Source organism: Hylobates moloch, unplaced genomic scaffold, assembly GCF_009828535.3.
Source record: "Hylobates moloch isolate HMO894 unplaced genomic scaffold, HMol_V3 SCAFFOLD_15, whole genome shotgun sequence".
Taxonomy (NCBI): domain Eukaryota; kingdom Metazoa; phylum Chordata; class Mammalia; order Primates; family Hylobatidae; genus Hylobates; species Hylobates moloch.
The window spans coordinates 3,610,541-3,621,407 of NW_026652290.1; positions in this window are offsets into that span (position 1 = coordinate 3,610,541).

Here is a 10,867-nt window from a genome sequence, read left to right on the forward strand (position 1 = left end):
GCAATCTCTGCCTCCCGGGTTCAAGCAATTCTCCTGCCCCAGCCTCTGAAGTAGCTGGGATTATAGGCACACGCCACTATGCCTGGCTAATTTTTGTATTTTTAGTAGAGATGGGGTTTCACATGTCGGCCAGATGGTCTCGAACTCCTGATCTCAAGTGATCCGCCTGCTTCAGCCTCCCAAAGTGCTGGGATTACAGGCCTGAGCCTCCGTGCCCGACCTGTTTTCTCACCTTAATAGTGGTCTTCACACCACACTGGAGTGGATCACCCCCTTCTTTATTGTCACCCCCACCCTGCTACCCCCTTCCACACTATGAGCAAGAACCTGTTCGTGAACCCCCACCCAGCCTCTGAGCACAAAAGAGGAGATGAATGTGACCCACCTGTGTTCCCCAGGGGGCAGGCAGGCCCAGGACCAAGGGCAATGCAGCTTCCAGGCAGGGAGGTCCATTCCAGACTCAAGCAGGGCAGAGAGGTGGTGGGGCCAGGGCTCTGGCTTGGCCTCTGCCCCGGCAGGGAAGTGCTCTTTTCTTTGTACTGGGAACCATGAGTCATGGTCACTGCCTGGTGTGTGCTTTGGGCAAGGAGGTAGACAGGGCAAGATGCTTCGCTCTCACTTGCTGGGACTAGGGGTGAGGTTGGGCCCCAGGGGCTGCCAAGCTCAGCTCTCAAGGACCCCTAGGCCCAGTGAGACCAGCTTCATAGCCCAGTGCCATGAAGCTGGATGTGTGGGCAGGGAGAAGTTTAGATGATACTTCTGGTCTTTCTCCCATCTCACACAAGCCCAGCCTATGTTTACAGGGTGCCTCATCTGATAACAGGGGCCTCACTAGGGCCTGGGAATCGTTTCCCTGCCCCTGGAGCTGGAACGCCTGCTCACGGGAGAGCGGATGCTCTTAGCCAGGGGTCTCGGGTTAGGGGCCTGGTGTCCAGAGTCGAGGGGGCCTCCTCTTCTTCTTCCCAGCTCTCCTCCCGTGGTGGGAGAGCCCCGGGCTGGAAATGAGGCAGGCCCTGGGGGCCCCTCCCTCCTTCCCATATCAAGTAGGCTCCTGGGCTGGAGCCCAGGACCCAGGCAGGCAGCAGAGGGGCTCCGGCCCAGCAGAGAGCAGCAAGGGCAGACTTGAGCATGGGGCTGAGAACCCTCAACCCTGTGGTTGGCCTAGGGAGGAGGGAGGCAGCCCCAGAGGTGGGGTGGCTGCGGCAAATCACTCTCTCCCTTCCCCTTATCGCCCCATATTCACTGCAGAAACAGCAAGGGTTTGGGACAGGCAACTGGGACCTCATGCCGTACTCTCGCCCTGCCCATCCCCGCAGTCCTGTCCCGGAATCTGGTTTCCACTCCGCTGTCCCTCCCTCCCCGGGGCAGAGCTCCTCCGAGTGGGGCTGCTGGGATCCCGGGCTGTGTCCGCCCTGGAATTTCGGGCCAGGAGTCCCAGCGCCCTCGGGCTTGGGGGTCATCACCCCAGGCCCCGGGGCAGCCCAGAACGAGGACAGGAAGACTTTTCTAGATCCTCACCGCCACTGAGCCCGCCCAGGCGGGAAGAGACCTGGGGCCCTGGCAGGAGGTCTGCGACAGCGCTGGAGGGGACTGGGCGAGGAGGGGACGCGTCCGAGGCAGTGGGGCCCGGGGAGCCCGCTCACCCGCTAGCACGGGCCTGGCGGAGAGGTGACTCAGCTCCCCCGAGCGCGGCGTCCTGCGGCCCGGGCCGGTCGCGACGAGGACCGCGGGACTGGGCCAAGCGCCGCGGCCAGGCAGGGCGGGCCCAGGGCGGCGTGGGCGGGGACCCACCTTCCAGCCTCCCCGGGATTCCGTCGGGTGGGGAAGGGGCCAGGACGCGGGAGGGGCGGCGGGCGTGGCCGGGGACAGTCCAGCAGCAGGGCCGGGCTCCGGACGCAGGCGCCGCGGGATATCCGTGTGTCTGAAATTTGCACCACCTGGATGCCCTCTTTCTAGCTTCTGGTTTTCTCGGCTCAGGGTCTAGGGCCCCGGGCTTGGGGCGGAGATAACATGCCATAAAGAGACCACACCTCCCAGGAAGTGGGGTGGGGAAGGCGCAGAGCCCGAGGTTGAGGATCCCTTCTTTCTGCGCTTTCCCTGCCCAGGAGCCCTTCCAATGAAAGCCTTCCAATGAAAGCCCTCAAAGAGCTTTGAGGGCTGTGCCTGCGGGTGGGAGTCCAGGCAGTCCCTTGTAGGGGAGCAGGCAGACCCCTCAGCCCTGGGAGCAGGTGAGAGGACACCCACCACTTCTGCATGTGGCCCTCAGAACTACAGGCCCTTTTCAGGTTTTTCCCCCTTCCTTACCTGGGTAGCCCTTGATGTGCATTAGTTAAAATATACTCAGTTGGCCGGGAGTCTTGCTCTGTTGCCCAGGCTGGAGTGCAGTGGCGCGATCTCAGCTCACTGCAACCTCCCCCTTCTGGGTTCAAGCAATTCTCCTGCCTCAGCCTCCTGAGTAGCTAGGATTGCAGGTGCACGCCACGGCACCCGGGTAATTTTTGTATTTTTAGTAGAGATGGGGTTTCACCATGTTGGCCAGGCTGATCTTGAACTCCTGACCTCAGGTGATCCACCCGCCTCGGCTTCTCAAAGTGCTGGGATTACAGGCATGAGCACTGCACCCGGCCTTGTTTATTTTTGATCTGTGGACGGTGGAGTTTCACAGCCTCTGACCTTCACCCTCCCTCTTCTCACTCCACATGGTGACTCCAGCCACACCCTGTATACTCACGATCCGGTGCCTTTTATGTCCAGTCCAGATATTCAACCTGGAACCTATCCTTGTGTGCCTCAAAGGCCCTTAAAACCCAACACTGACCGGAACTCGCCATTGACACTGTCCTCTGCCGCCCCTGCTAAACCTGGGATACCTTACGTGCTCCATGCTTGAGCAAATTACAGCACCACGTCTACTTAGGTGACTGAGCCAAATCCCATGAGTCTCTTTGACCTTCGCCTCTTTCACAACCAATCCACTAATCCACAACCAAGTCCCACGCACTTTACCCCCTTACTGTTTCTCAAACCTGACCATTTACCCTCATCTCCATCCCCGCACCATCCACCGCCACCTGTTGTCCAGCTACGACCTCAGAGTCCTTTTCAACACTGTAGATGACTGATCTTTCGGATCCATTAAGCCTGATCTTGCCCTACTGCCAACCCTGCTTAAAACCCTGCAGGCCTTGGCCAGGCGCGGTGGCTCATGCCTGTAATCCCAGCACTTTGGGAGGCTGAGGCAGGAGGAGCACCTGAAGTCAGAAGTTCGAGACCAGCCTGGCTAACATGGTGAAACCCAGTCTCTACTAAAAATACAAAAATTAGCCGGGTGTGGTGGTGCATGCCTGTAATCCCAGCTACTCGGGAGGCTGAGGCAAGAGAATCGCTTGAACCCGGGAGGTGGAGGTTGCAATGAGCTGAGATCGCGCCATTGCACTCCAGCCTGGGTGACGAGAGCGAAACTTGGTCTCAAAAAAAAAAAAAAACCGAAACCCTGCAGGCCTTGGAGATGAAGGTGAGCCCCTGGGGTGGCTATAGGGCCCTTCCAAGCCTGGCGCTTACCCACCTTTCTGGCCTCAAATCATTCTCCCTCACTCACTGACCTCAGCCACTGTAACTGCCCAGTGGGTTCACCTTGCCCGCTGCCTAGACAGACCCGATTTATCAAAACAGGGGGATTGCAATAGAGAAAGACTAATTCACACAGAGCTGGCTGCATGGAAGACCGGAGTTTTATTACTACTCAAATCAGTCTCCCTGAGTATTTGGGGATCAGAGTTTTTAAAGATAATTTGGCGGGTAGGGGCTGGGGAAGTGGGGAGTGCTGCTTGGTCAGGTTGGAGATGGAATCACGAGGGGTTGAAGTGAGGTTTTCTTGCTGTCCTCTGTTCCTGGGTGGGATGGCAGAAGTGGTTGAGCCAGATTACCAGTCTGGGTGGTGTCAGCTGATCCACGGAGTTCAGAGTCTACAAAATATCTCAAGCACTGATCTTAGATTTTGCAATAGTGATTTTTTTTTTTTTTTTTTTGAGACAGAGTCTCGCTCTGTCGCCCAGGCTGGAGTGCAGTGGCGCAATCTCGGCCCACTGCAAGCTCCGCCTCCCGGGTTCACGCCATTCTCCTGCCTCAGCCTCTCCAAGTTGCTGGGACTACAGGTGCCCGCCACCACGCCCGGCTAATTTTTTGTATTTTTAGTAGAGACGGGGTTTCACCGTGGTCTCGATCTCCTGACCTCGTGATCCGCCCGCCTCGGCCTCCCAAAGTGCTGGGATTATAAGCGTGAGCCACTGCGCCCGGCCCTGCAATAGTGATATTATCCCGAGGAGCAATCTGGGAAGATTTAGACTTCTGCAGCCAGGGGCTGCATGACCCCTAAACCGCAATTTCTTTCTTTCTTTTTTTTTTTTTTTTTGAGACAGAGTCTCACTCTGTCACTCAGGCTGGAGTGCAGTGGCACAATCTCAGCTCATTGCAACCTTCGTGTCCCAGGTTCAAGCAATTCTCCTGCCTCAGCCTCCTGAGTAGCAGGGATTACAGGCTCATGCCACCACGCCTGGCTAATTTTTGTATTTTTAGCAGAGACAGGGTTTCACCATGTTGGCCAGGCTGATCTTGAACTCCTGACCTCAAGTGATCCACCCACCTCAGCCTCCCAAAGTGCTGGGATTACAGGCATGAGCCACCACGCCCAACAAATTTTTTTTTTTTTTTTTTTTGAGATGGAGTCTTGCTCTGTCACCAGGCTAGAGTGCAGTGGCACAATCTCGGCTCACTGCAACCTCCGCCTCCAAGGTTCAAGCGATTCTCCTGCCTCAGCCTCCTAAGTAGCTGGGACTACAGGTGCGTGCCACCATGCCCAGCTAATTTTTGTATTTTTAGTAAAGACAGGGTTTCACCATGTTGGCTAGAATGGTCTCGATCTCTTGACCTCATGATCCGCCTGCCTCGGCCTCCCAGAGTGCTAGGATTACAGGTGTGAGCCACTGCACCGGCACAATTTTCTTAACAGTATCTTTTGAAGAGCAAAAGTTTTTAGTTTTGATGAAGTCCATTTTATATATTTTTTTTCCTACAGTTCGTTCTTTTTGTGTCCTATCTTTGTTTACTTTAAGGTTGGAAAGTTTTTTTTTTTTTTTGAGATGGAGTCTCGGTCAGTCACCCAGGCTGGAGTGGAACCACACGATCTCAGCTTACTGCAACCTCTGCCTCCCAGGTTCAAGCAGTTCTCCTGCCTCAGCCTCCCAAGTAGCTGGAATTACAGGTGCCCGCCTCCACACCTGGCTAATTTTTGTATTTTTAGTAGAGACAGGGTTTCACCATGTTGGTCAGTCTGGTCTTGAACTCCTGGCCTCAAGTGGTTCACCTGCCTCGGCCTCCCAAAGTGCTGAGATTGCAGGTGTGAGCCACCACGCCCAGCCCTGAAAAGCCTTTATCTCAGTGTGTAGCTCAGTGTGGGCACCACTGTGACCAACCTTAGAGTCTGTTCCCTCAAACCCCTGAGCTGTGGTGGGGGCAGGGACTGGATCTGCATTGCTCCCACTGCACCCACCCTGTGGAGCCTTGTGCCTGGCCCACAGGAGCCACTCATGGGACACTTATGGAGCACTGAAGCAAACCGGGCAGAAATGGAACCATCTCCAGCTGTGTGGTTCACTGCGTGAAACACAAAGGCAACAAGGCCTTTGACCTCCAGACAGGAAATGTCAACGAGAAAGATGCAGCTTCCAGAAACCCTTGGCAAGGACCCAAAAGCCTTTTAACCAGTGCCCCTGACACTGACTTCTGACACTTTGATTCTAATTTACTTTGGCAAGAGTGAGCGACTGGCTCCGGGAATGTTGCTTCACTTTTCATCACTTTTCACGCAGTGTTGCTATACCTACACATTACCAACAACAGGGGCACTATCTGTGTTGGGGACAGGACTTGAGCATTGCAGAACATTTGGCATCCCTGACACCCCCTCCTTGTCTGTGATATCCCCTGCTAGGATGAGGTGACTGAGTCACTCACCTCCGGCTCAGAATATTAGGGGACACCAAAAAAGCTCAGTAATTAAGACAAAAAGTTAATGCAATATTGTTAGAAAATCCCATCAGCAATCCATGGGCCTTGGGGCAGTTACCTGGCTTTGTGAATAAATTTTCTTTGGAACCAGCGAGAGAATTCCTGTGAGAGGAGTTTGGCAGGGAGTGCAAGTGTCAGGTCAGGTCAGATCTGTTCTTTTTTTTTCTTTTTTTTTTGAGACAGAGTCTCGCTCTGTCGCCCAGGCTGGAGTGCGGTGGTGCAATCTCTGCTCACTGCAAGCTCTGCCTCCCGGGTTCACACCATTCTCCTGCCTCAGCCTCCCGAGTAGCTGGGACTACAGGCGCCCGTCACCACGCCCAGCTAATTTTTTGTATTTTTTAGTAGAGACGGGGCTTCACCATGTTAGCCAGGATGGTCTTGATCTCCTGACCTCATGATCCACCCGCCTTGGCCTCCCAAAGTGCTGGGATTACAGGCGTGAGCCACCGCGCCTGGCGATCTGGTTTTTATTTTATTTTATTTTATTTTATTTATTATTTTATTTTATTATTATTATTTTTTATTTTTTATTTTTTTTGAGACGGAGTCTCGCTCTGTCGCCCAGGCTGGAGTGCAGTGGCGCGATCTCGGCTCACTGCAAGCTCCGCCTCCCGGGTTCACGCCATTCTCCTGCCTCAGCCTCTCCGAGTAGCTGGGACTACAGGCGCCCACCACCACGCCCGGCTAATTTTTTGTATTTTTAGTAGAGATGGGGTTTCACCATGGTCTCGATCTCCTGACCTCGGGATCCGCCCGCCTCGGCCTCCCAGAGTGCTGGGATTACAAGCATGAGCCACTGCGCCCGGCCTTATTTTATTTTATTTATGTTTTTGAGACCGAGTTTTGCTCTGTCGCCCAGGCTGGAGTGAAGTGGCACGTTCTTGGCTCACTGCAACCTCCACCTCCTGGGTTCAAGCAATTCTCCTGTCTCAACCTCCCCAGTAGCTGGGATTACAGACACGTGCCACCACATCTGGCTAATTTTCTTCTTCTTTTTTTTAGACAGAGTTTCGCTCCTGTTGCCCAGGCTGGAGTGCAGTGACGTGATCTTGGCTCACTTTGCAACCTCCGCCTCCCGGGTTCAAGTGATTCTCCTGTCTCAGCCTCCCTAATTTTTGTATTTTTGGTAGAGACAGGGTTTCACCATGTTGGCCAGGCTGGTCTCAAACTCCTCACCTCAGGTGATCTGCCTGCCTCGGCCTCCCAAAGTGCTGGGATTACAGGCGTGAGCCACCACACCTGGCCAATATTATTTATCTCGATTGCTAAGTTTTCGATGCCTTCCCTTAAATGTTGCACTCCAGGTGACCGTCTCACTTCCCTCACTCTGGTCACTGCCTCGCTCACAACGCCCTGTGTTTCCCAACCCCCTGGTCATCTGAGAAGCCCTGGGAGTCATATAAGCCTCAGTCAATATGAATGGCATCCCTATCCATGCCGTTTTACACATCAGGAAACAGGCTGGGAGAGGCATGTGTCTCTCCCCTGACCCACCTGCTCAGGAGGGTCCTCAGGCTCAAGAATCTTCAGGCTACGGGGAGGTCAAAATGGACACAGAAGGAGACAGGCAGTTTATTTGTCCTGCCTAGATGCAGTGGGTACATGGACTCAGCTTCAGAAGGGACGAAGGGGATGGCACGAGAGGGGAAGGAAGGAGGGAAGCAAGCATGCCTGGGCCATCCACACCCAGCCTGGCCCAGGAAGGGATCTGCAGTGGTCCCCACCCTCCAACCTCTGGAAGGGTTCCTTAGTTCTCGGGTCCACTACTATTAAGCATCTGCTGTGTGTCAGGCGCGCGTGAAGCATTAGAGTCATAGACATGACATACCCAGCTGACCCCTGAGTCTGATGGTGAATCCACACATGAAACAAGACAACGTGGGGGAACGTTGTGCAAAGGGTATTACGGAGCAGATGGGAGGGAAACTCGCCTGGCTTGGAGAGTGGAGACTGAGACTTCCTGGAACACTTAGCTGAGTCTTAGGGAATGAGTGGGAATAACACAAGCAGGGGGTGAGTGTGAAGGGTGCTTCAGGCAGAGAGGACAGCATGAGCAAAAAGGCCAGGAGGCGGGATGCTTTGGGGGTGGAATGGAGTGGGGTAAGAGTGGGGATGAAGGGGGCTGGTGATGAAGACAATGGGAGCTATGGAGACAGGTGTTCATGGCAGGGAGCTGGAAAGAAATGAGGGAAGGACTGGGCTGGCAGGGCGGGCTGAAGATGGCCCACATCTCCTTAGCTGGTGGAGCCTGGTCCGGGTTGCCACCAGCTGCCTTCCATCCCAGGAAAAGTGCAGAGGTGAGATTATGTTCTCTTGGGAAAGATACTCCTGACAGTCATCGGGTACCCATGGTATGCCAGGCAGGGCCTCTGTTGAGGTTCCCACAGACACCCTCTCCCTTCCGGCCCAACCCTGAGCACACTGCCCTTGTGGGGAGGGAAGGGTTAAAGGCACCTTCCCCAGTCTCCTGCCATTTGGTCTTGCTCCCTGCTCCCTCCCGTCTGTGAAAATGGGATGGTGGGATGCCTCCAGGTTCTTTGGCTCTACTCGGGCCCTCCCGAGTCTGGGTCAAAGTTGGAGTAACATCCAGGAAGCAACATATATAGCTTTGACGGGGTTGCCTCTTGTCACCCACTTGTAGTGGGAACCAGGGAAGAGATTAAGGACAAAACAAAGCTATTGGACAGATTTGTAGGATGTATTAATAATATGCTGCCAGTGAACAAGCCGTTTTTGTCTCATGATTAAAATAAACAACCTTTTTCTATTTTGACAGTAATTTGGGAAAATATGCATAGTATGGACACTGGTGAAAATGTACCGTATAGCTGGGTGTGGTGGCTCATGCCTGTAATCCTAGTACTTAGGGAGGCTGAGGTGGATCACTTGAGCTCAGGAGTTCGAGACCAGCCTGGGCAACATAGTGAGACTTCATCTCTTTAAAAAAAAAAAAGAAAAAAAGTACCATATGACCTGTTACTCTGTCTTCCAGCTTCCTACATTTTCAGCTGATACCTTGCTCTGTCTGTTATAGACTGGAAGGAAATACTGCAGGAGAGGCTGTCTTTTGGGGATAGGATTATGAGTGTTTTCTTTTTTTCTTTTTTGAGATGGGAGTCTCACTCTGTTGCCCAAGCTGGAGTGCAGTGGTGTAATCTCTGCTCACTGCAACCTCTGCCTTCCTGATTGACGCCATTCTCCTGCCTCAGCCTCCTGAGTAGCTGGGACTACAGGCGCACGCCACCACACCCAGCTAATTTTTTGTATTTTTAGTAGAGACAGGGTTTCGCTGTGTTGGCCAGGCTGGTCTTGAACTCCTGGCCTCAAGTGATCCACTTGCCTCGGCCTCCCAAAGTGCTGGGGTTACAGGCATGGGCCACCATGCCCAGCAGGTTTTATTTTATGTGTTTCTATGTTGTGTAGATTTTCTACAACGTATGCATTATAGGAGAAGTGGTGTAGTACAGTGATTAAAAAAGCAGACTGGGTCGGGCGCGGTTGCTCACGCCTGTAATCCCAGCACTTTGGGAGGCCGAGGCGGGTGGATCACGAGGTCAGGAGTTCAAGACCAGCCTGGCCTGGTCACAGATGTGTGACCACACCCAGCTAATTGCCCAGGCTGGTCTGGAACTCCTAGGCTCAAGTGATCCTCTCGCTTCAGCTTCCCAAAATGCCGAGATTAGAGGCATGTGCCACCGCACCTGGACCCCCTGTGATGTTTTCCCCCATGAAGCACAGGCTGAAACCTGGGCCACTAATTTCTCCAGGAACGGGCCAGGCAGAGACCAGACACCCTGACATTCGGTTTGCTAACCTGCCTCCTTGAAAGCGCAGGCCTGCTTGCCATCTGGCTCGTGGAAATACTGAAAAGAGTTTCAGGATCCTCAGGACTACCATTGTGGACCTATGGGGGCCTAGGACTCCCCCAAATAAGGAACAGCTGTTTGAGAGCAAGTATCATCCCCGGGACATTTGGATGTGTGCCTGAGGGTGTCACGCACCATCCTGCCACCAAGTGTCTTTCAGAGCTGGGAGGACTTGGCGAGGAAGCCCCCGTCCTTGCCAGCCCCATCATGTGGGAAGACTCTGAGATATATGCAGCTGCTTCTACCCACTTGGGTCATGCATTCAGCTTTTCAGCATTTCCTGACCTGAGCCCTCCTCTGCAGAAGCCTGTGGCCACTGGTGCCAGGAAGAAGACTGTAGGGTGGGGAGGCAAGATGTGGGTTTTGGGTGAAAGGTCTTTGAATAAGGGGCAAAGAATTCGAGCTCATTCCTTACTTCACAGGGGTAGCAGCCTGTGGGGAATGAATCATTGGGATCGGAGCTGAGCGAGGGCTCCAGGGAGAAAGGCCACCACGACTGCTGCAGCCAGGGCTTCCTCAGAGGAGCCCCCCCCCGCCCCTGCCAACCTTCAGAGAACACTCTGCTCCCCCTGTGCCCTCCTGGCTCCAAAATGACCACCTTGAAGGAAAAACCGGGTCACTAATTTTTCCCGGAACGGGCCAGGTGGAGACGGGATTCAGGAACACCCCTGGGGCACTGTGTGGGCTGGTTCTGGAATGCGTTGCCCTTGGGATTTTTTCTTCCATGATTTGTATCAGTTCCTCTTCAGGGCCAATCATTAACCTCGTTGAGAGCCCTTGCTTGAGAAGCCACAGGAACAAGTGGCTGGTTGAGGCTGGAAATGTGGAGGTGGCTCCATGGTGCGCCCAAATCTTTGGCTTCCCCAGACAGAGGAGCTGAGTTCTCAGTCATGGCCAGGCCAGGGTCCCCTGGCAGGGTCTCGGCCTGGATTCAG